Genomic DNA, 23,571 nt, shown 5'->3' on the forward strand with positions numbered 1-23,571 from the left:
GTGATGTGATTCATCCTTTAGAGACAGAAATTTTTATTTTTCTATATAGTTAATCATGCTGCTTCTTGTCAGCTCACCCTTTGCTTGGTGAGTATTTAGCCTTGAGACCAGAATAGTTGAATTCATTTTTACAGAATCACAGAACAGCTGAGATTGGAAGGGTCTCTGGATATTTGTTGGAGCCAAACAAAGGTGGTAGGAGGACTATATGAATGCACATCTCCCCTGGCGTAACAATTAAATCAGGCTTCAAGAAATGCTCCTTAGTTTGTCTATTTCAGCTATTATTAGGCATACAACTTTATCTTAAGAGTTTTTCACCAGAAGCAAAAGTATTTGTAGACACCCACAAGAAAGTAACTTTGAAAGCTTTGTATTTTAGAAATGTAACCAAATTACTCATGGACTCAAAGACAATCTGAGTCTTTGCTAAGTTAGTAGCACTTTGATTTACTTAGTCATGGCATAATGCAAAGGAGGTTTGCCTGCAAATTTAATCTTATGTGGATGGATCTGGTTTCTTGCCTTGCTTAAAAAGCTCAATTTTACGAAGCTTTATTATATAAAAAACTTGAGATTGTTACACCTCACAGGGAGAAAAGGGAGAGGTATGAGTTGAGCCACTGATGCAAGAAGTAGTACTATGAAAAAAAATGTGTTTTTCCAAACAGGCAAGATCTGTTTCTACCTCTGAAGTAACTGCATGACCTATAGAATTTATTTCTGTCATTGAATCATAGAAGTGATGAATAAAGATGTGTCTTTCTCTTTCTCATGCCATAACTTTATTACATGTATAAGTATCTCTGTATTCCATTTATAAAACAATTCACTATCAAACAGTGGTACACTTTAAATACAGTGGTATTTTTTTAGGTTTTATGAATCCATTCCCTAAATATGTATGTGTTAAAGCATTAATATCTTCCAGTTGCCTGAAGAATTATTCTTGGTTATATAGAGAAAACATTTTATTGCTTATTTTGCTTTGCCATAAGAAACAAGGTTAGTTTATCTTTTGAAAAAAGTCCAAAATAAAACTTATAGTGCTAACTAAAGGTCAGAGTTCTTCCACGGGGAAGCTCTGTTGATAAATTTTCTTAAGTAAACCAGCTCAGTTCTCTGACAAGTTTCTGATATTGTATTTAATGAGATGATGTGAGACTTCTTTAATTTCTTTTACTATTTTAATTTAATATATAGTCATTAATATTGGTACATTAATTATAACAAAGTAAGGTATAATCTTATTGAATCAGGAAATTATAAAACCAGATGGCTCACAGTAATGCATGAAATGTATGTAGAAAAGGATGTTATTTTGAAGGTCAAAGGAATATCCTGACATTGGGTGTTTCTCTATCAATGTAGTGTTCACTGATATCTTTTGTCTCAGCTGACAAAATGCAACATTCAGTGATTGTTTATGGAAGCAGAAACAGGGAAAACAGTGCCTATTGAAATGTACAAGAACTAAAGAGAGGCTTGGGAATAGGAAGCATCTGTGAGAAAGTCAGGAAACAGTAAATTCAATGCTCCTCGCTCATTCACAGGCAAGGGAATGGTGACAGTTGTTCAAGCTGCATCTGTAAACCCTGTGGGCTGAGCCAATGTGATCCAGTTCAGGTCTGCTTCCACTGTCTGCTTTGTCTTACTGTTAATGGGTGTCCACCACTTGTTCATTCATTAGTTTATTGATGAAGCCAAGGTAGGCTCTGACAGCTCATAAATGCAAGTCTTCTGCCTTACTTTTTTACAAGCTGAGCAGCTTTTAACACAGCTTGATTTGCAAACTCCAGGTTGATTGCCAGGTAGCAGGCATAAAAATCATCTTTATTTGGAAACTGAGGAAACAAGCTCTTGCTGTTAAATATAGACACCAGTAATGTGGTTAGGCTAGTATGTGGTAAGACCAAAATTAAATATATGCTGTAAGCACTTAAGTTTTGTGTGTGTGTTAGTGTGGTCTATGAACAGTAGGTGCTATGGGCTAGTAGTTGTACAGGATCAGAAAGTATGATGAAATGATGGAATATTAGTGAAATATAGATTCAGTGAATCAAACGCAGAAATACTAGATGAATTATAGGTGTACTGAGTTTAGGAATGTCTATGCAGAGGTGAAAATACCTTTTTGAGGGAACTTTATTTCTCCCTACAACTACCTGAAAGGACATTATGAACAGAGTGAGGTTGGTCTCTGCTCCCAAGTAAAAAAGGCCAGGACAAGAGAAAATGGCCTCAAGTTGCACCAGGGAAGGTTTAGACTGGATACCAGGAAAAATTTCTTTACTGAAAGGGAGAGGTCAAACATTGGAACAGGCTTCCCAGTGGAGCTGTGGAATCATTGTCTCTGGAAATGTTCAAAACACATGTAGATGTGCTGCTTGGAGACATGGTTTAGCGGTGGACTTGAGTCCTGGGTTAATGGTTGGACTCAGTGACCTTGAAAGTCTTTTCCAACCTAAATGTTTTATGTGATTCTGTAAGTACCTGGGGTGTGTGTGAGGCCAGACATCCAGCCATTACTCTGTGATTTGCAATTCTTTACAAATGTAGAGTGCCACTCACTCTGCCTGGACTTGCTTTCAGGGGAAAAGGATTAAATATAGCTCAGAAATCCTAAACATATGGCATCTTGTTTCCAGCATCAACCAGATTTGAAAAACAGGACAGGGCTGGTAGAAGACACTTGTACAGACTTGTCAGCCCCACAGATATCGTGCTTCAACCATAGAGTTGTAGAAGCAATGACAATGTTTCATAAATTCAGCTTGTTCTTTTTTGACAGTGAACCTCTAGCACACAGATGGACAGATTTCTTAGCTGTAAGCATATCTGTGAAAAGTAGCATATCTTCCAAGCTGCTTGAAAATACATACTTTCTGGATATATTGATTATTAAAAATGCATGCGGCTCAGTAATGTGAAAACTTAGAGAAGGGGATTTTGTTGCAATGAACTGTTACATAAGCCATGTTGCTAGTTCTGCTCATTCAATAGCCAGAGCACTGAGGTCAGCTGATGTATCATGAAAAGAAGCTACTAGGCAGTTCACAGTGGAGCACATTCTGTCCCTTCATTGTGGGAGGCTTTATTGTTATTTTTTACATGAGGTTCTAGAGATAATTTAGTTTTACTTTATTAAATATTCAAGTATCTGATTTACACAGTGAGGCATAATGTTTTTTAAATCAGAGGAATACATATGTTATTGGTGTACTACTTTTTTATGTTGATTGGACAATGAAGAGGTGGTATTAAAACACATCAATAGCATCAACTTTGCACAAAACTGCTCTCAATTAAAAAGGAGTTTGCTGCCACCTAATGGGGTTGTGAAGTATTTATTTTCCTAAAACTAGTGCAGCACTATTATGAAAGTTCTTTAAATTATTTTTCCGAACCTATAGATGATCTTGAAAGGGTGTGTCCTGTCTAGGGTATTTTTTTTTTTAATTTTAAAGTCTAAAGTATTTTTTATTAAAAACTGTTTCATTTGGTGGTTTAAAGCTTCATCTTCTCTGTAGGTATTGACACCCCAAATACATAATTTTAACTTTTATTAATTTCAATTATGAATGTTTTGTATGGTATGAAAACTATTAATTTTGTAGAAATTTAAAGATCTTAAATTAATATTTTTAAAACCATATAAGCAATCTGGAGGACAGGCTTTTAACTTCCTAACCACTATACTGCTTTACTTGTGTAGGCTTATCTGTTGATGGCTTCTATATCTTCTGAAGATGTATTGGTCTTGCCATGTACTCTGGCCATACATAGGGAATGCCCTTCTTTCTCACAGGGGTCAAGACCATGTAAAACTTCTTTCACATTATAAACAAATACTCAAATAATAAGGTTTTTCCGTATCTTTCAATGTATTAGTAACTGGTCCAGTTGAAATCACGAATCACACAGTCTTAGACTTAAATCTGCAGACTTTTAAATACAAGGGAAGAAAGATCAGCTATAAGTATAACTGAATTATTGTATTTATGTAAGTATGCTTCCCATTAAAGATAATGAACCCAAAACACAGTTCTGGTTTTGACAGTTGTTGGGGGAGTATTGATCTGAATATGGAGATTTTCTGTTGTATGGAATTTTATGACCTTTAGGTGTTCTGTGTTGTCTTAGAATAAATTGGAAGGTACAAATATCTTGGAGAAAGGGATTCCAGAAAAGCAAAATAGTTTAGTGCATTGAACTAATAAGGAAAGAACTCCTGCTTCAACAGTTTTTTTTTAAATTTGTTTATGGAAGCAGAAACGGCTTCTGAAAAAATAGATCAAGTCAATGTTGTGTGAGAACTTCTTGATTGTGCCTCTCACCTGAGTTGCAAGAAAGTTTGAAAGGAAGGCTTCTCTATTTTTTTCCCACAGAAATTCCATGGAAGCTGAAATTAAGAATTTACTGTATTTAAGTAGGGGCTTTTTTTTTTTTTTCCGCAGGGAGTGGGGGGTGAGGGGAAATCTGTATTCTGTAGTCAGTATTTTTTCTCAGGCTGCTTTCCTTGAAAAGTCCTCTCCCAGATTAACTTACAAACAATTTTGTGCTATTGCTGGGCTTTTCCACAAATCTGAAAGAAAATGTGGTAGATGGGGTTGCAAAAAATTGACTTGTAGGTGACTTCTCTTCCAAAGATTTCCCTATCACTTTCACTTAAAACCTCATTACTGTACTTTTTCTGTCTTGAAATGGACCAGTAGGGGACATTTCAAGAACATTATATAAGTGAGAATTTTGATAAATGAATTCCAAAAGGGATATAAGGAAGAAAATGCAAACGGCTGGTTGTCCTGCGTTCCCGATTCCAGCACAGGCTGGGGCTTCAGGAGTGCGCCCCAATGTCCCGGGTGCCTCATCCCCCACTCCCGGTGTGAGCTCCCTGCTGAAGTCAGAGCCCTAAGCCCCTTCACTCAGGATTTTCAGTGTCTACTTCATAGCAGCAGGTTGTGCCTGGTGAGGACAGTGCTGTTAGGGAGCAGAGGAGTTTGCTGTCTCTAGGACGAAGCTGCCAAAATCTTACCAAATATGGCCCATATTAAATACGCTCATAGAGTGGAAATAATCATGGACTTCACACTGGTTATAGAAATATAGTCTTCTATCTAATGCTCTTCCATATCTTTACCTGGAAGGTGTGGTGGAGTGGGTGGTTTGTTTGCAGCTGTATTTAAGCTACATGAATGGCAGGAATAAATTTTTTCCTTTCAGGGAGTTTAGCTACATGATAAGCCTCACAAATAACATTGCAAGCCAAACTAGGATAATGTGAATGTCACTGTATAAGTTTCACTCCAACAATCTCAAAAAACAATTTTTGTTCCTGTTCTAACATGGTGTTCTAACATGACATGCAGTTATTTATTATCAAGAAGGAACTTATTTGTGATTAATTTGTCATTTCCTTGTCGATACATGACCACAGATAGACTTGCCTGAGTGCAACATGGCTAATAATTTTCTTGTAATTCTTGTTCCTTTTCCTCCTTGACTAGGATAATTTGGCAGTCAGTGGAGAGCACATAGATATCTTTTTTAAGAAGAGGTACATATGGGGCATGCGTTAGTCAAGGGAATCTATAGGCTTAGAGTTTCCTTGCTGAAATTAGGTTTCCATCTTTGAAGGGAAAAAAGTGGGACAGATAATTTACTTAAGGCAGGCATATAATCAGCATGGTAGGTACATACTGGAGATGTCCAGCTATTACAGGGTACATTCCTGCCTCTCTTTATTCCTTAGTAGGCAATCTCTAGGAAGTCCTGGGGAGGTGCTCTCCATCTTGCATTCCCCTCTGCCTGTTTCTGTCCTGAGAACAGAGCCTGTGGCAGTACTCAGCCTGCAGGGTCTGTATGGAGTTTGTGTTTATTCAGGTAATTTTAGAGGGACAGAGGTCATGGATACTTTGGTCATCTCTTTGTCTTGGTAGTCGTATATTTTTTCCTTCTGTTTATTTCTATCATCCTATTTTCTGTTATTATCATACATTTGATTTAAAAATTAACATTGAGGACTGTTAGTTAAGGCTACACAATTAAAATTTCCTTAAGTTTTTGAAATGCTGTTTCCTAGCGTTAAGGTCTCTTCTGGAGAGACAAGCACACACAGTCCCATCAAGTAGGGGCTAGGACACTGAGACACTTCATCCTACTAAATATTCCACTTCTCTGTAAAGGTCTGCAGCATATTTTCTTAATCCTGAGTGCTTTATTGTACAAATATAGATCCAGAATAAATAATTTTACAAGTATCTAGTGCTTTTGTTTTAATTTTGATATAAACCTGTAAATTTGGAAGTAGCTTTTTACATAACCAGATGACACAATGACTCAGCAGTTAAACCCCAGCATCTGCTACAGCAGCACCTCTTGGGAGTTTCTAACAAGAGCTAGGTTGTTTTCAGTTTATAAATCAGTCATGTTGAATAAAGAGGAAGTAACTAGTAAGTCAAGTTGGGAAGAATAGAAAAAAGTCCTATAACAAAATAGGTAGTAACTAAAATGTCCATAATATTTCCTTCTTCCTACATCAATATGGCTATTGAGACAATCAAAAATGCTGGAGAAAGAGACAAAGACTCTTGTCTCTTAGAGAATGCTCTAGAATGTCCTGTCACAGGAGCCTCTATGTAATATTACAAGCTAGACATTCTGGCTCATCTCTAAAAGCTTACAATACTTTATGATGTTGTATATAGGATTGGACACAAAATGAGACGTTACGAAGAAGAAATTAGTCACTATTAAGTGTCCTCAGTTTCTGCCATTTGCTGATAATACTTTTCAGCTTTTTTTGGTAGCTGTTATAGTATGAGGATTTACTTTACGGTGAGGTTAATTTATAGAAAAGGGAGTTTTGAGATTGGGAAAATGCTTCCTCCTACAGTTCCTTCACAAGATTGTGCAAGCCAAGTGGCATCGTGAGGCATAGTATTTGTATGTGTGGGTGGGAAGTTGGATATCTAGTCAGGGAATTTTCCAGTGAAGCAGTATAATGAAACTGTGGGAGTAAAGAAGGGTAGCATGGATGGAAATAAACTAAAATGACATCCTGGGGGCCTATAACTCACATTCAATGAGATTTTGTGATGTCTAATGTTAAGATGGCAATGTGGCCTCCAGTGCACTCTCAGCAGGGGTTGGAAGAACCCAGGTGGTTCCAGTACACTTGTGGGGTTCCAGTCTGGCACCTTTTGTGGCCTGTGGAAAGGTTGTGGCTTTGGCCTGACTAACAGCACTATAAAAACTTTGTCAAGTGTCAATGTATATATTGTTCACTTGCCCTTCAATGTCAAAACTCAGAAACAGCAACCAAATGGTATAGCAAAGGATTTGGAAACCAAATATGTGGTTATGTTCTCTCAAGCTTTGGATTTGAATGTTGTTGGTAGGTGTGAAAACCTACATAACAGTTCAATGTCAAAACCTGTTGATCTGTATTTAGAGGAAGAATAGAAGCACTTGAGCAGGGAATCTCCAGGACAGATAGGTTGCTTCTTACAGGCATACTCTAAAAACTCAAAAGTTATGAAACTGAAGGTTCTGAAGAGCACTGAAGTACTGGCAGGTGGTAGGCTTCTACAACTACAAATTCTAGAATTTTCTAATGTGGCAGCATATTTCATAAATATGAATTGGTCCTGATCATACTATATCTGATGTTTTGAAAAAACCTTCTACTTTAGAAGTATCCTGACCTGACTACATTTTGAGTATTTTGAAGCATATATTAGGTTCCAGACAAGGGAAAAGATTTTGTGAAAATTTTGTCTGGAAAAAAGTTTCCTATGGACAAGATAACATGCCTGAGGGAAAAGCATATGCATGAAAGCTTCGGAAAAGTTGCCACAAACTCAGAAAAATGGTTTGTAAACCTCCATGAAGTGATTAGTCCTTTTCTAGTCAGAGATGCCTTTTTTGTGTACAGTACACATAAGATTAGTGAAAAAATGAGACTTGACATAGAGATTGTGTTTCCTGAAAGCTTCTGAATTGGTTAAAAAAACATCTAAAACTCATGTAGACAAAAAATATATTTTATCACCAAATGTGACAGAGGAAAAATTGGATTTGGAGCCACTTGCAGAGCAAGAAATATGTTTTGCATCCTGAGTTTTAATAATGAAATTGCAAATATTTTCTGGATCACAGTGCCTGTTAAGCATACCCACATTTTACTGAAAAATTGATTAAATATTATTTTCTGGAAAATGACACAAAGTGTGTATTGATTTGCTGCAACACTTAAAACGATTAAAGAGACAAAAAATGCTATTAAAATATTAACATATTAAATTTTTGTAAATACAGCAGGTCTTATAAGAAAATAGTGATCAGCTGTATTCCTTTATGTTTTGGTATTGAATAGTGTTGCTATTTCTTAGACTAATGCATGTATTTGGTTTTTTATCATATGCAGCGTTGGACACTTGCTAAAAGATACTGTCCTATTTTTCATGGCCTCTTTAGCAGAATTATCTTAGAGGAGAAATATTTTATAAATATTTATATAAATAAATAAAGAATATATATAAAATATATAAACAAAAGAAATATTTTATAAATATTTCTTGTTTATAATCTTAAAGTAATATCTTGGCATTTCTTTGAGAGACAGACAGTAGTCAAAATAGTTACACTTATATATTAGTCATCACTTAACATCTCTGTTTAATAAATGGGGAACAAGTTTTCTGTAAAAAAGAGGAAGTAACATTGGTTTATATAGCATGCCCTTGTCTAAGGCAAGACAAACACACTCGTTTAGAACTGAAAGAGAACACGTTCTGTGTCTGAAAAGCCAATACAGAAAATGCATACAGCAAATAATATGCCTGCAGCATTACTGAAGGTAATATTTTTTCAGAATATTTCTTCAAGAAATAGAAACAAGAAAACATATTAATGATTGAAATGTATTACTTACTGATTAAAATCAAAAGAGAGAACTTCACTGCAGCAAACTGTGGCAGCTAAAATTTTTTACACTACGTGTTTGTATTACAGTGATGTCCAGAGATGTTCTGAATTGGCTGGAGGTCATTGTATTGGACAAACAGGAAAAGAATTTAATTGCCATAAAATGCTTTATTTCATAATTTAAGGAGCTAAGGAAGTGAGAAAACTAATGTGTTAAAGGAGAGAGTAATGTGTACACCAATGTGTTATCTGTTTTTTAGAAAATGCTGTGAAGTTCTGTATTATGTATAAATTTTGCATGTGGTATACCGAGTACTTTAGTATTACTGCATGGCTGTTGTAGTGTTTCCAAAGGTTGGTGTTCAGGCAAGATTCTGCTGTTCTTGGCTGAATCACATTCTTAGATGTGTGCTGCTAGAAATCACAGTTGCAGCAGTGTGTGCAGGTGCACTCCTCAATACTCAGTGCTGGCTGATGCTCAGGCCTGAGTCAGCTTCTTGTCCTCACTCCAGCTGTGCATCCCCGTCTGTGCTAAGGGTGAGAAAAGGGCAGAGCAGCAAGAGAGAGCCGTGGCTGTTCCTGTGCTGCTGTCCGCTGCATTCTGCAGCTGGGTCAAAGCTAATGGCTCCATCCTGTTCAAGCTTTTTGCAAGGACACGTAGTGATAGAAGAAGCGGGAGTGGCTTTACATTTGCACAGAATTGGTTTAGATTAGGGAAAATTTGATTATTGTGATGGTGCTAAGATGATGGTACAAATTGCCCTGAGAATGTTGCCTAGAATGTTCAAGACAGGTTGAATTGAGCTTTGAGCAACCTGGTCTGGTGCAAGGTCTACCTGCTCAGGGCAGGGAGGTTGGAAATAGATAATCTTTCAAATGCCTTCCAACCTTCACCATTCTATGATTCTGTAAGCTCTGGTGCTGTCTTTGGGGCTACACTTCTCCAACTGAGTTTTTCTGGAAAAAAGACTTCCAGCAGCATATAACTTATTGTGTGGAGGTGACTTAATCAGCCTTGATCCTTCTTATTTGTTTTTTGTTGTACTTTTGAAGAAAGAACAGCAAATCTTCTGTGGGCTTTTGAAAGATGTAGAATCCGTTGTAATGATTTTATATTCAACTAGATTTTGCCATGCTGACTTCCTCTTACCTATTGGCTACAAGTAGTAGGTATAAACGCAGGACAAAGTTGTATCATTCTTGCTGCTGTTGGTTAGATGTTTTAGAATGGCATAATGACAGACAGTGTTATTTACTGCTTGTAATAGCTGGCCTGGATGTAAGGTAGTAGGAAAGTAATCTCTGACTGTCAGAAGTTTCTCAAGCTGAGAGAAATGAAACTAGATAAAAGAGAGAAAAAAATCAAATGAAAGTTTGTTCTATAAAACCTCTGATGCAGAGGAGGTAAAGAGGTCCTGATTCTTCTTTGGTCAATTTAAACTTAAAGCCCATCCCATTATTAAAAAAATCAACTCAGCTTCCCCCCCACCCCTCAACCCCAATCCCAATTGATGCTTTATTGGCATTCAGGTTCTGCAAATTTGACAGAGGAAGGAAGCCCATCAACATGCCACTGCCCCCAGAGTGTCCTTGGAATGGGATGTCTCATAAAAATATACACATTCAATATTTTATCATGAAATGCTAGAATTGCTTTCAAAAAGCAATCTGAGATGGTTTTTCTAATAGCAGTCACTTCCCCCATATTTTCCAAAGTACTTAGGACATATTTTTCAATTAATAACCCTAATTAATAGAAAAAAAAAATCTCAATGCATCTAAAAAGTATTATCTTTCCATGACCTACTTTACCATGATTCAATGTAACAATTTTATTATTTTACTCAGCTGAAAATTTATCAGTGATTGTTTCAGTTTATTTACCCTTGAGAGTAAACCTGCAAAAATGGAAGGATGTATTTATATCTACTTTTGTTTTAAAAGATCAATGGAGGAATTTTAAAAATAATGCAACTTTAGGCTACATTTATTCATATTGCATGAGTGCTATTACTGAAATAAGTGGAGCTACTCAAGAAGTGAAGCACTGTTAAACATTAACAAAGACATCAAAACCATGCCCAGAATGTGTGGAAAATATGCAATGTTCTGTAATTGCTCAGTTTCTGGTAATGGCTCTCTGTATATGGAACAATGGGTGTTTGGTTTTTTTATCATAGTTTTTAGCAGCACAAGATGACAATACTGAAATCTCCTACATCTATATTTGGACCATACTTCCTTCTTTTAAATGTCACTGTATATTTATAGATGTAAAGAAAAGGGGGATCTAAATTCTTTCAACATGCTGCAAAACATGTGATGTTTAAACATGCCCTTTTAAAATTGACCCTAAATGTAGATATGATTCTCCACCAATTCCTACTGGGGAAACAAGTCCTGGAGTTTAGAGTGAGGACTTGGCCTCCAAAAAGGAAATTTGTCTTGCATCCAAGGTTTGATCTTCCCAGAGTGGAGATGCCCCTCCAGTTGTGTGCGCCATAGCCACGGAGGTTTAGCCTGCACGGACGTTGTTGTGCTCCCTGCCATTTTTGTGCATGTGCACATTGTGTCAGTGCTGAGCTCAGTGGCACCCAGTTTGTAATGTGGATTGTGTACCTGGAAATGCATAGACAGAAGTAGGCAATATATAGGTGTACAGGCACAGAATACATACACTCATCTCCTTATGTGTTTAGGGTGCAGCACATCCATGGTTCTCTATGGCTTTGAATGAAACTTTGGGTGGGAAGTGTCATGAATCCTACTTTTCTCTTTGCTTATTCTCCATGGCCAGAAGCCCTGTGCTTATGGTGTAAGAAGGAAGAAGGGTTATGTATGCATTTACCTGAAAAAAAATCTGTGCTGTTAGTTGGAGAAGAGATTATTGCAGGACTGAATGCTAAACAACTAATGTAAGTTTGATGTAGATATAAGAAACTATTTTAATGTCATGTATTTGAATTCCAAAATTGTATTCTTTTTCTTATTTTTGTGTGACTAATTATTTTCTTCCTAACCACATTTTTGTCAGTACATTTTTCCATAAGATTGTCTCTGTTTGAATGACTCACCATTGTTTTGGGATCTTTGTGACCATTTTCACTCTAACTTTTGCAGTCTAACACAGCAAGTTTCTGCATTTATGTTTCTTATCTGAGAATATGCAAAAAATAAAAAGGTGCTGTGTTCTTTGTAAGACTAAGGCATTTGTGTGGTAAGGTAATATATGGAAAAGGTGGGAAAGTGAAAGACATAAAGGGTCTGGAAGGGAGAAGAAAGGCCAGGAATAAAGTTATTTTATGCATAGGTGCTTCCTGACTTATGCAATAAAATAGCATAATGATAAATTGTGAATATGTACATAAGATATGTTTATTTTATATCCTAGATTTTAACATCACCGTTTTGCTTTAGGTTAATTTTACACTCAGTGGACATAAATAAAGGTATATAAATAAATAGCAACAAAAAATAAGTATAATTTCCTTATGCAAAGCATTTTAGTCTGCCAGTATGCATGCCATGTTATTTTCTGATGGAATACCGGTTTTTCTTTATTTTTTTGTATTTCTGTGTATTTTGTTCAACTGCTCTCAAAATTCTTAGTGACTCTGTTAGGAGCCAAATGTGTTGTGCCTGCTACCCAGTGTGGAAATTGATTGTGAATACTGTAGCCCAAATAGAACAGCTGTTTACTGACCAGATAGACAAATATCTATGACAGTTTTATTTTATTACTAGAGCTTAAGGGTGATGTTTATGTTTGCACTGACTTGCACCTTTCACTCTGCCACTTCTGAGTCATTGTGCCATTTTAGAAGTCACTGTCATGTTCTTACCTAAATATTCCCATTGCTTTTTTGAAATTAATATTGCCATAGTTAAATTTCTAAGTTTGGAAATACCCCATTGTTTTCTTGTAAGTTTAACTTTTTTTTTCCTTTTTGCAACATCATTACTGATGCCAAATGCTAATTTATAGTTATTTAATTTTTTCCCTTCTTTCAAACAGTCCTACTGAAAATAAGACAGGTTGACTACTGCCTTTTCAGAAATGACTCAATTTTCTCCTCTCCTGATTACAACAGTTTTACTGCTATGACTTTTTCTGTCTTCTTAGATTTCTCACCTGCTTATGACACAGAATCAGAAAGACGTGATAAAGGTGGCATTTTGTCACTTTTTCAGTATCCTGAAAAGGCTGAAAAGTCTTTTTTTATTTTTCCATTCCAAGTAAGTTTTAGGAAAAAGTTGGGAGACAATAACCTCATTGGAAAGTGCATAAGGAATCCACTGATGGAGGAAAAATATTATGTTGGAATGGCTGAAGCAACTTAATGTCTCTTGAAATAGATTTGAGGGCAGGGTTCCATGTTGGCAACATTTTTTCAGAGTGCTATGTTGCCAGAAAGTGAAACTGGAGTGAAAGTGCAGATCTAAGATGTTTGAGGTATAAAGTCTCTGGGATAAAAAATTGTGTATAGTATTTTTTTGTGTGTGAGCACTTGAACATCATGTGAGTGAGAATGACTCAGAGCTGTCTTTCCTCAATTGAGTAAAATATCACATTTGCCAGTAACATGTGCCAGCCCTTTTTGGTGAACTTAGGTTATTTATTCTATAGTGTGGCATGTGTTAAAATGAGACAGTGAGTATAATTTATAGAGGAATAATATTGTTTGGAGGTCTGCATGCTGTTAGAATAGTTGAGATTAAAAGAAAATAGTCACTGTCTTAAAATCATGATGTGCAGCTTCTAAACACTTACTGTTTCTCATAGAGAGACATGTTTGTCTAATAAAATTAAATAGCCATGAGAATTTTCATGTAATAAATATAATTATAAAGATTATAAATATAACAGTACTGCTATATAATATGCAAAATCTTAATGTATGTGCATATAATTTAATATATGATACGAATATGACATAAATATAATAGTAAAATAAAAGCAAGTGACTTCTAGTTTAGTAAACATAGAAGATAATAACAACTGAACTTACGTTTAGGCTAAGGCCTACACACGTTGCCACTGAGAATTGTCTAGTTCTCTGTGTAGGTATCTCTTTTACTGGGGCTTTTAAAAATCATATTATATAAACATCCATTAGGACTAATATGGATACAGTTTATCACATAGAAGATCTGGGAAATGAGATGATTTCCCAATGGAAATTCAAGTTGTTGTTATCCATGATTTTGTGAATGAGAGGTTCTAATTTTTCTGATTCTTGTTGAAATGTTGGGAAATAAATTAGTCTGAAGAGCTTAAATAAAAAAATAGAAAAATTAATACATGTGCGAGACAAACTGAGAAGGTCAGGTATTTGTGTAAAGAAAGCAAGATTTAAAGTCTGCTTATGTAAACTTCATGCAGATTTTTAAACTATGAAGTTTTTATATTCTTTTTGTGTTTTTACCTACTAATCTGCCATCTCATTTAGGATCTAACAGCAGAAAATCTGGCAGCAATCATATGCATGTGCTCCTCATTCCATGCTTGGAAAAAAATCCGGCAGATTAAAACCAGTTACTAAAGAAGACTTGTGTGCCTGTGAATTCTCTAACTTTCTGCTGCTTCCTGGGAGGGTTATTCCCTGGGATTCCCGGAGCATCCTACCTGACTCAGTTCCAGTCTTTTCCATAAGCATCACTTTTCCCATGCAAAGATCAATCATGGGCCAAGTTACAGAGTATCACCACATTGTCTTCAATATGTGTGGACTTTAAGGATTTAAATCAGGAGATGCTTTATTTTTTGTTTTAGTTTGTTTTCCTCTCTCTACCTTTGTGGTTCAAGTGTGATGGCATTCATCAAAACAGGTGCTATCCTGTCAGTGAAATGGCAATAGCAGCTTCCTTTAAAGGATGCTTTTTGTACCCCCTTCATGCTTCAAACTGCTCTAGGTGTCTGTGCTCACTCCCAGCAGGTTTCCCAAGCACAGCTGGTTACAGCAGAAGCACTATCTTTCCTTCAGAATGACAAACAGGCCTATCTCTTTGCATCAATATTCACACTTTGCATAAGCCCCTTAGAAGAAGATTTCCATTTTTAATAGTTTTAATTAGCATTTATGAAAAACTGGTCTCACATGATATAAAGCAACAGATTAAATTTGTTAAGTGGATAATAATAAAATATGGGTTGATTTGTTTCACTGGAGTTTAAAAGGCTTTTGCTCAATGGGGTCTCCATGTTAATTCATTAAGCATGCTTTAGACCTTATGGAAATTTTTTTAAATTTAATTAACACAGATCAAACTCCCAGGAGATTTTATGTCCTCCACAGCAGTGTGTGATAGAGACAGTAATTTAAAACTTATTTGTAGGTCTTTGTGTTCATTTACTTGAAAAGGGGATTAAAAAAAAAAAAATCTATGAAATCATTCTAACATGGCAGAAGATACTGAAGTACTTTAGAGTAGGAGCCAAATGTGCTTATAAATGATGGAAGAGCAGTGGCTAAGACCGGGCTTCAGAAGTTTTGTTTTTTTTTTTTCCTGACAGCAGCAATGACTAATCCCCACCAAGCAAGCCAATTGAATTTTCTCCACAGATGGTTTAATCCATGATGCATAAACAGGCCCTTGAGTTGGATCCCAAGACCTCTATCCCTCCTCCTCACAGTGTTCATCAGTGGGCCTGGCTGTGCTCTTAGTGTAAAACATGGGATGAAAATTTGTGGTGTGGTTAGGGCAATCTTTTGGGTAGTAATGGGTTGTTGGTTTCAGCCTCAGCAGCCTGAGGAGGTCCTAAAGAGCTGCTGGAGCACCATAATAACATCTTATATTTTCTTAATAAAAAGAAATCACTTCCAGAGATTTTTTTAGAAGAAGAAATTTTTAGAAATCACTTTTATAGAGTACTTCTCTCAGTGTGATTACTGCCATTTTTCATTGAAGTTAGTGATTTCTAAGTCTTAAGAATGCATCACAGATCAGTTCCCTCCTGTCTGTTTTTCATAGTGTTGTGGCTGAACTGTGGTATTCAGCTTCTACATGTAAGTAGTTTCTCAGATGCTTTGAATTAGAATCAGAGGGGGAAAAAATAAAAATGTCTTGCCTAAAAAAAAAAAAAGTAGAGAGAGAGAAAATCATTGAGGAATATGATAAAAAACCAGGATATATATTCCCAAATAGATTCTGTAAAGCATATGAGAACCATGGAAGGAGATCTCAAACAAGTGTGCAGTGTCTAAATTCTCCTTTATCATGTGTCCCATCAGGCTGCTTCTGTTCTCAAACAGGGTTTTGAAAGAAAATGATATATTGCAATTAAATAATATATTGTCTCGTACACAAAAGGCAGAAGATCTATTGCATACAGCATTTAAGTTGTTCTTCCAAGTCAGACACCAGACTGATTCTTAGTGGAAGCAGATGGAACAGAATGAAGATATGCTTTACACAGGAAGTTCTATAATATTATGATTAAAAGTCATTTAAAGAGATGGGATTTGCTCTGGGATTCACACAACCTTGTGTCCAGCTGTGAGCTAGACTTGCTTGACCTCCATCGATATCTGGTCAATATGGTCAGAATTGCAAGGAGAGTGATTCAACTGGCTTGCTTCTCCCATGGGAACTGAATTACTCTTGTGTTGCTGCCTTGCAATCACTGACTGTAATGGAAGCTTAGAGACCTAATGCAGTGAGGATGTCTTCATAAAGGTACCCTGACTGGTGTCTCTTAATCTTGAACCTCAGCCCTTGGAGTCCTCTTGAGGAGGAGTCCTCTTGATAGACATGAATTTTGAGCAGTTGTTACCTGAAGTACTTCTGTAGCAGTGCATTTTAATCTACATGGTCTGATGTAATAGTAGATGAATGCAGGTTTTTATATTTTATGATTTTACTGATGGCTACTTTATACTCTTCAGAGTTCAGTAAAGATTTTTCAGTAGTGGGTAGAATTCAATGCATGCTGAAATGGTCAATGATGGGAATTTTACTATTCCACTCTGCCAGCAATTCTCTGAGAGGTGCTGATGCCATGTGACAGTAATCAGGCAGATATGTATTTCAGTACTGAGATATGGGATCACTGTCATTCTATGTTCTTTGATCATTAGGAAAACATAAGCTCTATCTCCTTTGTTGTTTTAGTTAAAAACAAATGTAAAATGTGTGGGATTGTGCAGCAAATACAAAATGTATAAGATTGTGTTGGAAGGTTGCTGCTATCTCCAAGTTTGATGTTGTACATCTCAGAAGTTAATCTTAAATTGTTGTTATTATGTCAGTGTTATGATTATTATTCTGATCTGTAACACTTTGCAGATTTCAACAATATTCCTGGGGGATTTTTTGTGTTGCATACCTTAAAATATGCAATTATGTTCCCAAGCATCAGAAGGATTTTCTCTGTGCTATGCCTTTCAAAAAAGCATTTATTTTGTCTTTAAGGACTGCTTTTAGGAGCTCCCAATGATTACCATAATTTCTTCCTAACTGCTTTTAATTCTTGGGAATATTTTTATCTCCATCAAAAAAAAAAAAAAAAAGTGTGAAATTAACATCTTTTTAATGTGTTCCCAGATTGCAATGGTATAATACAGGGTCTGAGGCCTTCCTGAAGTCTAGCAGAACATCTGGTGGTCTGATATATTTTATCTTAGAAAAGAGAAAAATATTTGGAAGAAACTCCCAGCAAGGTAACTAACAGAGCTGTTCAAATTGAACTTTCAAGGGAAATACCTTTTTTTAAAGCCTAAAATTTAATTTTAGGTAATATATTTTCCAGAAAATTGGAATCCTTCAGTTTCCCTAATACTTAAAAATATACTTATGAGTGAGAGAGACAGAAAAACTTTACCAACTTCTGTACAACTGATGAAGAGTATTCCTGAATCTGGGCTTCTTATATCCATGATCAAAACATCTGACAAAAGAAAAAGTGTTGGTTCAGACCATCTTTCAGGTTGTATTAATATAATTTTTTTTTCTGAAAACTTCATTAAAATCCTATGCACAGCAAGGTTTTTTTGAGTTTCATCTTTCAAGAACATAGGAGTTACAAAAAGATATAATAAAACTGTGGAGTCTAAAGGGAAACCCATCCAATCCCATCTGAACTCTGTGCCGTAATACACTTGAATGTCTCATAACATCATGAAACAATACTGTTTTAACCACAAGAGTGTAGTTAGGAAGCCTTAATAAAATAGGCAACATATAACAGGGACTTTTTAAAACACCCTCTCTACAAGTGTTTATACAGAACAAAATACCAATTACAAAAAATATATATTTACCATCTTCTTTACATGTTCATATTAATACTTTTATTTCATTTGTTTATACTGTTTCAATATGGGAAATTAAAAATCACAAATGGTAAGTTATATTCTCAATTGCCTCTATATAAATACAACATTTCTTCTGGTTCAGCAAATTGTAAGGAAAGACCACCTTCTCCTATTTCATGACCCCTGGATAAAGTAAAACATTCTATGAGTTTCCTGCAGGATAGGCCTTAGGCTTATATATGTGTCACATATTTATACAAAATGAAGTCAGGTTAGAAATTCCTCATCCAGGACCCTGGAGCTGTATGTGTACGTCAATCTGTGAACAACTTTAAACTCGATGCAGTGTTAGCTAATTGGCCTGTGAATGGAGTCATGAGTTGTGGTAATCTGAATGTCCTTTTTTAGGATGCAGTTTAACGTAGTGTTTTCTTGGTTTCTAACTTGTAATTTTTGAGCAGTGAAATGATGAGATAGTGGATGTTCTTGGAAGTAATGTACCTCCTTTTTCCAGACTTCTCATCTTTTGCTGAGGCACACACAGGACAGGCAACACTAACCTTTTCCAATATTTGTATAGTATTTCCAGTCCTTTTTTTGGCTCAGTGGATCAACTGCTTTGAAGGTTTTATAAATTGTGACATGCTTCCTTCCTTTTGAGGCTCCTTGAAATGCCTCTGCAATTTCCAAACTACTAGTTGGAGGAGCAGAGCAACTACTTAAAGGGAAGGTTTTGGTAAGTGGGACTGAAATTCATCCCATCTAATTTTCATCAAAGTATTCAGTCTAAACTTTTGTCTAGACTTCCTCTCGAGAGGATGGGGGGATAAGAAGTAGAAAAACTCCTCCCAAGGTGAGTAATTTTATCTCCTGAAGTTTTAAAACAGACATGAAATGAATAATTTTCTATGTCTCTATTAAGGAGCCTAGATGGCGAGCTTAGACCACACATGAACTTTCAGCAAGATGAATGTAGTCTGGAAAAAGATGAGAAAGATAAATAAAGCAGAGCTCAACTCTGTAGAAGAGGATAATGAATGGGCTTATGTAGTCAATGAACTTTCCCTTCTTTATGGTATCAGGACACTTGAACCACTGAGAAAGCATATGGCTTTCTAATAGGGAGAAGACAAAGCAGAGAAGTTGGGAATGTGGAAGGAAAAATTTATGAATGTAACATATGACAAAGAAAAGCTGAGATTTTTACTTGTCCACCAGATAAACTCTACGGGGTATCAAAGGGGAATTCTGTCTGCAGACAGGAAAGGGTAGAAGAAAAGAGATGATCTGATATATTTGGCAATATTCCCCTGCTTGATGTCTGCAGAAGGGGAACCCCCAGAGAGCTTTAGTCAGCCTACCATGTGAACTTCAGGGAGGAAATGTTCTCCTTTTACCTCGTCAGACATCCCTTGTGTGCAAGTTACATTTTGAACACTCTGAACACTATTTCTACCACAAAAAAAGTGACACAAATTTTGCACTGAGTTAATTCAGATACTCTGGCCTAGTTTTGGACAAAATCCAGACAATCAAACACCTCAGCTCTCAGTTTTGGACATATTGGGATGCTTCTATGAATTTTAGAGTAGAGAGGAGGTAAAACTCAATCCTTGCACATTATTCAGGGAAACCTTACTCTGTGGTAACTTACTTCACTCTGTTTGTTAGCCAATGTAAGCTGCAGTAAGAATACATAAATAAGACTAGCTCCTAGAAGCTGATACTCTCTCACAGACTAACACAGAATTAGGATGGTTGCATATTGTCTCTGCTTTGCAGTCAGGGATGCTCAGAGAGGCAGCTCTTCAGGGAATTGAAGGTAACAGAGGAAGCCAGCAGTGAAACTCTTGCTGACTTTTGGACTAATGCCCAAGCCACTTACTGCAATTTGTTTGGCTTAATTTACTTGAGGCCTAAGTGAAAAAGTATCAAACTGATTCTGCTTCACAAGGTTCTTTCAAAGTGCTGACTGCAGCTAATTGTATGTAGAAGAGGATGCACTGCACTACTCCAGCTGTTAAAGTCACACAACATTGAAAGAAAAAGAACCAGGAATCGCATCTGGCCTATGTTTAGTGAGGGTCGCTACCTTTTCTAAGACATTTGTGGCATCGATGTTCCTGTGTTTGATTTTTCTGCCTAAGCAAGAAGCAGCTGAGGCTTCGTGCTGCTGTGGGAGGGTGAAACCATCTGGTGAGGCAGGAGCAGCTCTGCTCCCAGCGTCCTTGTGCTGCAGGGGAGGGCGGCAGCCTCCCCCTGTCCCATGGCCTGGCAGCCCAGGGGAGCTCCGATCTGTCCTGAAAACATGCCTGGCCTCAGCCTGCTGCATCAGTGGGAGGTGTGGGAAGGTTTTCAAGGGGTGAAAATTCTGCTGAGTTTAGTGCCGAAGCCTGGGCACAATCTACTGCAGATGACAGTAGCTGGGAACTCCTTGTGGGCCGGATGCTCATAAGGGGACAGGAAAGCTGCTGCAATGGGGTCAGTGAAGACTTTCCCTGACATAGGGGAATTCCTTTTTTGTTCTTTTCCATGAAGAGAAAGAAAACAATAGAAAGTTTTGAAAATATTTCTCTCTATTCTCTTTTACTCTACTTTTTACTGCTTGGTGTTTGCTGCTCTGAGTCTTGTAATACTGTTGTTTCACCATCTCTTGTTTTGGGAAAGTACTGATCATCAGGGCTACAGAGGAAAAAAAACTTTGAGAGAAACCACCTGCAAATTAGGCTTTTCATTGTCTTTCTTTCCAAAATCAAACACTACACAAACCCTGCAAGATTTGTCATAAAAAAAGAAAAAAAGCCTCTCGGCAGCCTCCTCAGCCAACTCGCGTTTAAGACTCCCATTTTTCCACTGCAAGATTCTTTCAAGCCTTTTACACAAAATTAAAAACAAAAAACCCCAGACAAAGTCCCCTGGTAGCAAAGATTATCTGACTTGAGTTCTGGAAGGAACAAAGTTATCTCTAAGTAACTGTAACATATGGATAGCCACAAGAGCACTGGGCTTTGTTTCATTGTTTCTTACATCTATTCATTGTTTTTATTGGCAAAATAATGCCTTTTATTGTCACTGTGAGTCCTGGTGGCTCTGGTGATGAACCACTGGAAGGTTGTGGGACCCTAGTCAGTGTTTATCATAATTCCTGGTGATGAGTGAGCTGCAGAGTGCTTTCTTTGGGGTTTTTCTTTCTGTCTGGAACAGAAGCTGCTTATGTAGACAGCACTAACATTTTAGCTGATCCCCTGAGAGTCAGAAACATGCTGCTAAATAGTTCTAGTTTAAAAGACCCCCTGTTGCCTTTTACAAATCCTTATTGCATCCCTCAAAAGGAGAGGCACATCAGTCCTGTGCAGAGCTCTGCTGTAGCTGTGCTTACAGCTGAGGGGCTGCAAAGCCCCAAAGCCTCGCAGAGCTCACTGCATGTCACAGAAGGCAAAATCAGCCCTAGCTCAGTTTACCTGTCTAAAAAGTCTAATATGAAAGTATTGTTTCCAACCTGCTAAATTTTGGGGAGGTGGGAAAGGCTTAAAATGATATTTACAGTCATTCCAGATTTTAGTCTCATGTTTCTTTAAAGATCCATTAAAACTCAAATTAAGCAAGACACCTGCTGTTAGCTCAGTCAGCTGTGAAGGGTTCTGCAAAACTCTTACACATCCTTTGAAAGTAACTGAGTAAGAGGAAAAAAAAAAAAAACCTGCTAAGGCTTCCCTTTTGATATAGAAGGATTTGTACAACAAGCATTTTCATTTGTTTTAAGACTTTGATTACTTAAATATTTTCAGAGAAGAAAGCATACATGATTCTTAATTTCTTCCTAAATTGGGAAACTGTTATATCTTAAGAAGAGAATTAAATTGTTGGGTTCTTCTTAAAGGTCTGTGCCTTGCTAATCTTCCAGATAAAATGAACTCTAGAGTGAAAGTCATTAATCATGATATCTTAATAATATGCACTTCAAAGGAAATAGCTACCCTTTCAGATTATGAATATCCGATCAGTGAACTGTACTGTGACTGGCTGGGGACATCTAGTGGAGAAAAAGTAAAATGCTAAAAATGCTGTTGCCCTAAAATCAGAATCAGGACTTTAATGACTGAACAAAGTCACTCTCTTTAAACCCTAAATTGAAAGTTTCTGGACAAAATAAAATTATTTCCTATTTGTAGAAGATTCAGTTGTGTCTTCATAGTTGTCTTCAAATAATACATTATAATTTAATTTCATTATGGATATGGGAGGTTTTTTTCCCTATTGTTTAATTTATCTGACAAGTAAATTATTTTGGATTCCTTGCCTAACTTAAAGATAATGTTTGCCAAAAACCTGTCAACTATTGTTGCCAACTATTTTATTAATTTTGAGATGTTGGAAGATGTTATAAGAAGTATGTACAGGTAGCTCAAACATTCCTTTCTTAAAATAGAACAATAGAATTTAGACTTTTTAGAATTAAAGCATTCAATTAAGTGGATTTGTACTACTCCTACTACCAATGTTATTACATTTCTCCTTTGACATTTTTTATATGACCTTACAACTCAACTTGGTTTTGGAACTGTACTGCCATACTAGCAAGGAAAATGCTTACTTTGACTACTTCAAACATAGAATCAGAATCCTGAGTCTTTCTCAGGGCAATTTTAAATCTCCAGGCAGTGGGATATTGACTTGCAAGGACATCAATGACAGTGGTGTTCCTTGAGATTGGCCAGTTGAAGGAGCCTGCAGGTTTTAAAAGCTACTTGGGAGTAATATCAAAACAAATAGTGACATGCCATTATTATTATAGACAGGCCAAATAATATTTAATAAACACAATAACCATCCTCCCATCTATCTAACTACACCTATATACTCAATTCACTTAGAAAGAAACCCACACAGGTGTGTACAGGTAGGCTTGTAATATGCTTAGTCACTTCTTATGAAAGCAGTCTGAGACTGATTTCCTGAGCCAAAGCCAAGGAAACCACTTAGTTCCAAGCAAAGTTTCAGACTAGAACATATGGGAGGGCAGGTGTTATGGTATGATCTTAGAATTCTGGAATAACTTGGGTTGCAAGGGACCTTTAATGATCAGCTAGTTGCAACTCCCCTGCCATGTAGAAAACCATAATATGGGATGCAGCTAAACTGAGCTGTACCAAGGACCTGTAGGGAAATAGTACATCACTAATATGTGTTGATTTACATTTCTGTTGCTGAAAGAGAGTTATATTTTTTAGCCAATAGCAGCAGAAGTTTCAGACAGGGACACTTTGTGATGCCTCTGTAAAGCATGGAAACACAGCTTGTGTAGCAACCACCTCAAGGAAGAACTGGGCTACTCTGAAATCTGAGAGAATCAGGAAACAGCAGCTCCTCAGAGATAACATTCAAGCTA

At 36.7% G+C, this 23,571-nt stretch overlaps 1 long non-coding RNA gene across 1 annotated transcript in view; it reads left to right on the top strand.

Annotated features, from left to right (window-relative positions):
• LOC146763451 (uncharacterized) overlaps positions 1-23,571 on the top strand; it is a 54,460-nt gene that overhangs the window by 19,869 nt on the left and 11,020 nt on the right. The gene's annotated exons all lie outside the window — the stretch shown is intronic.

This window comes from Lonchura striata, chromosome 1A (genome assembly GCF_050655825.1).
Source record: "Lonchura striata isolate lonStrDom1 chromosome 1A, ASM5065582v1, whole genome shotgun sequence".
In the NCBI taxonomy this organism is placed as follows: Eukaryota; Metazoa; Chordata; class Aves; order Passeriformes; family Estrildidae; genus Lonchura; species Lonchura striata.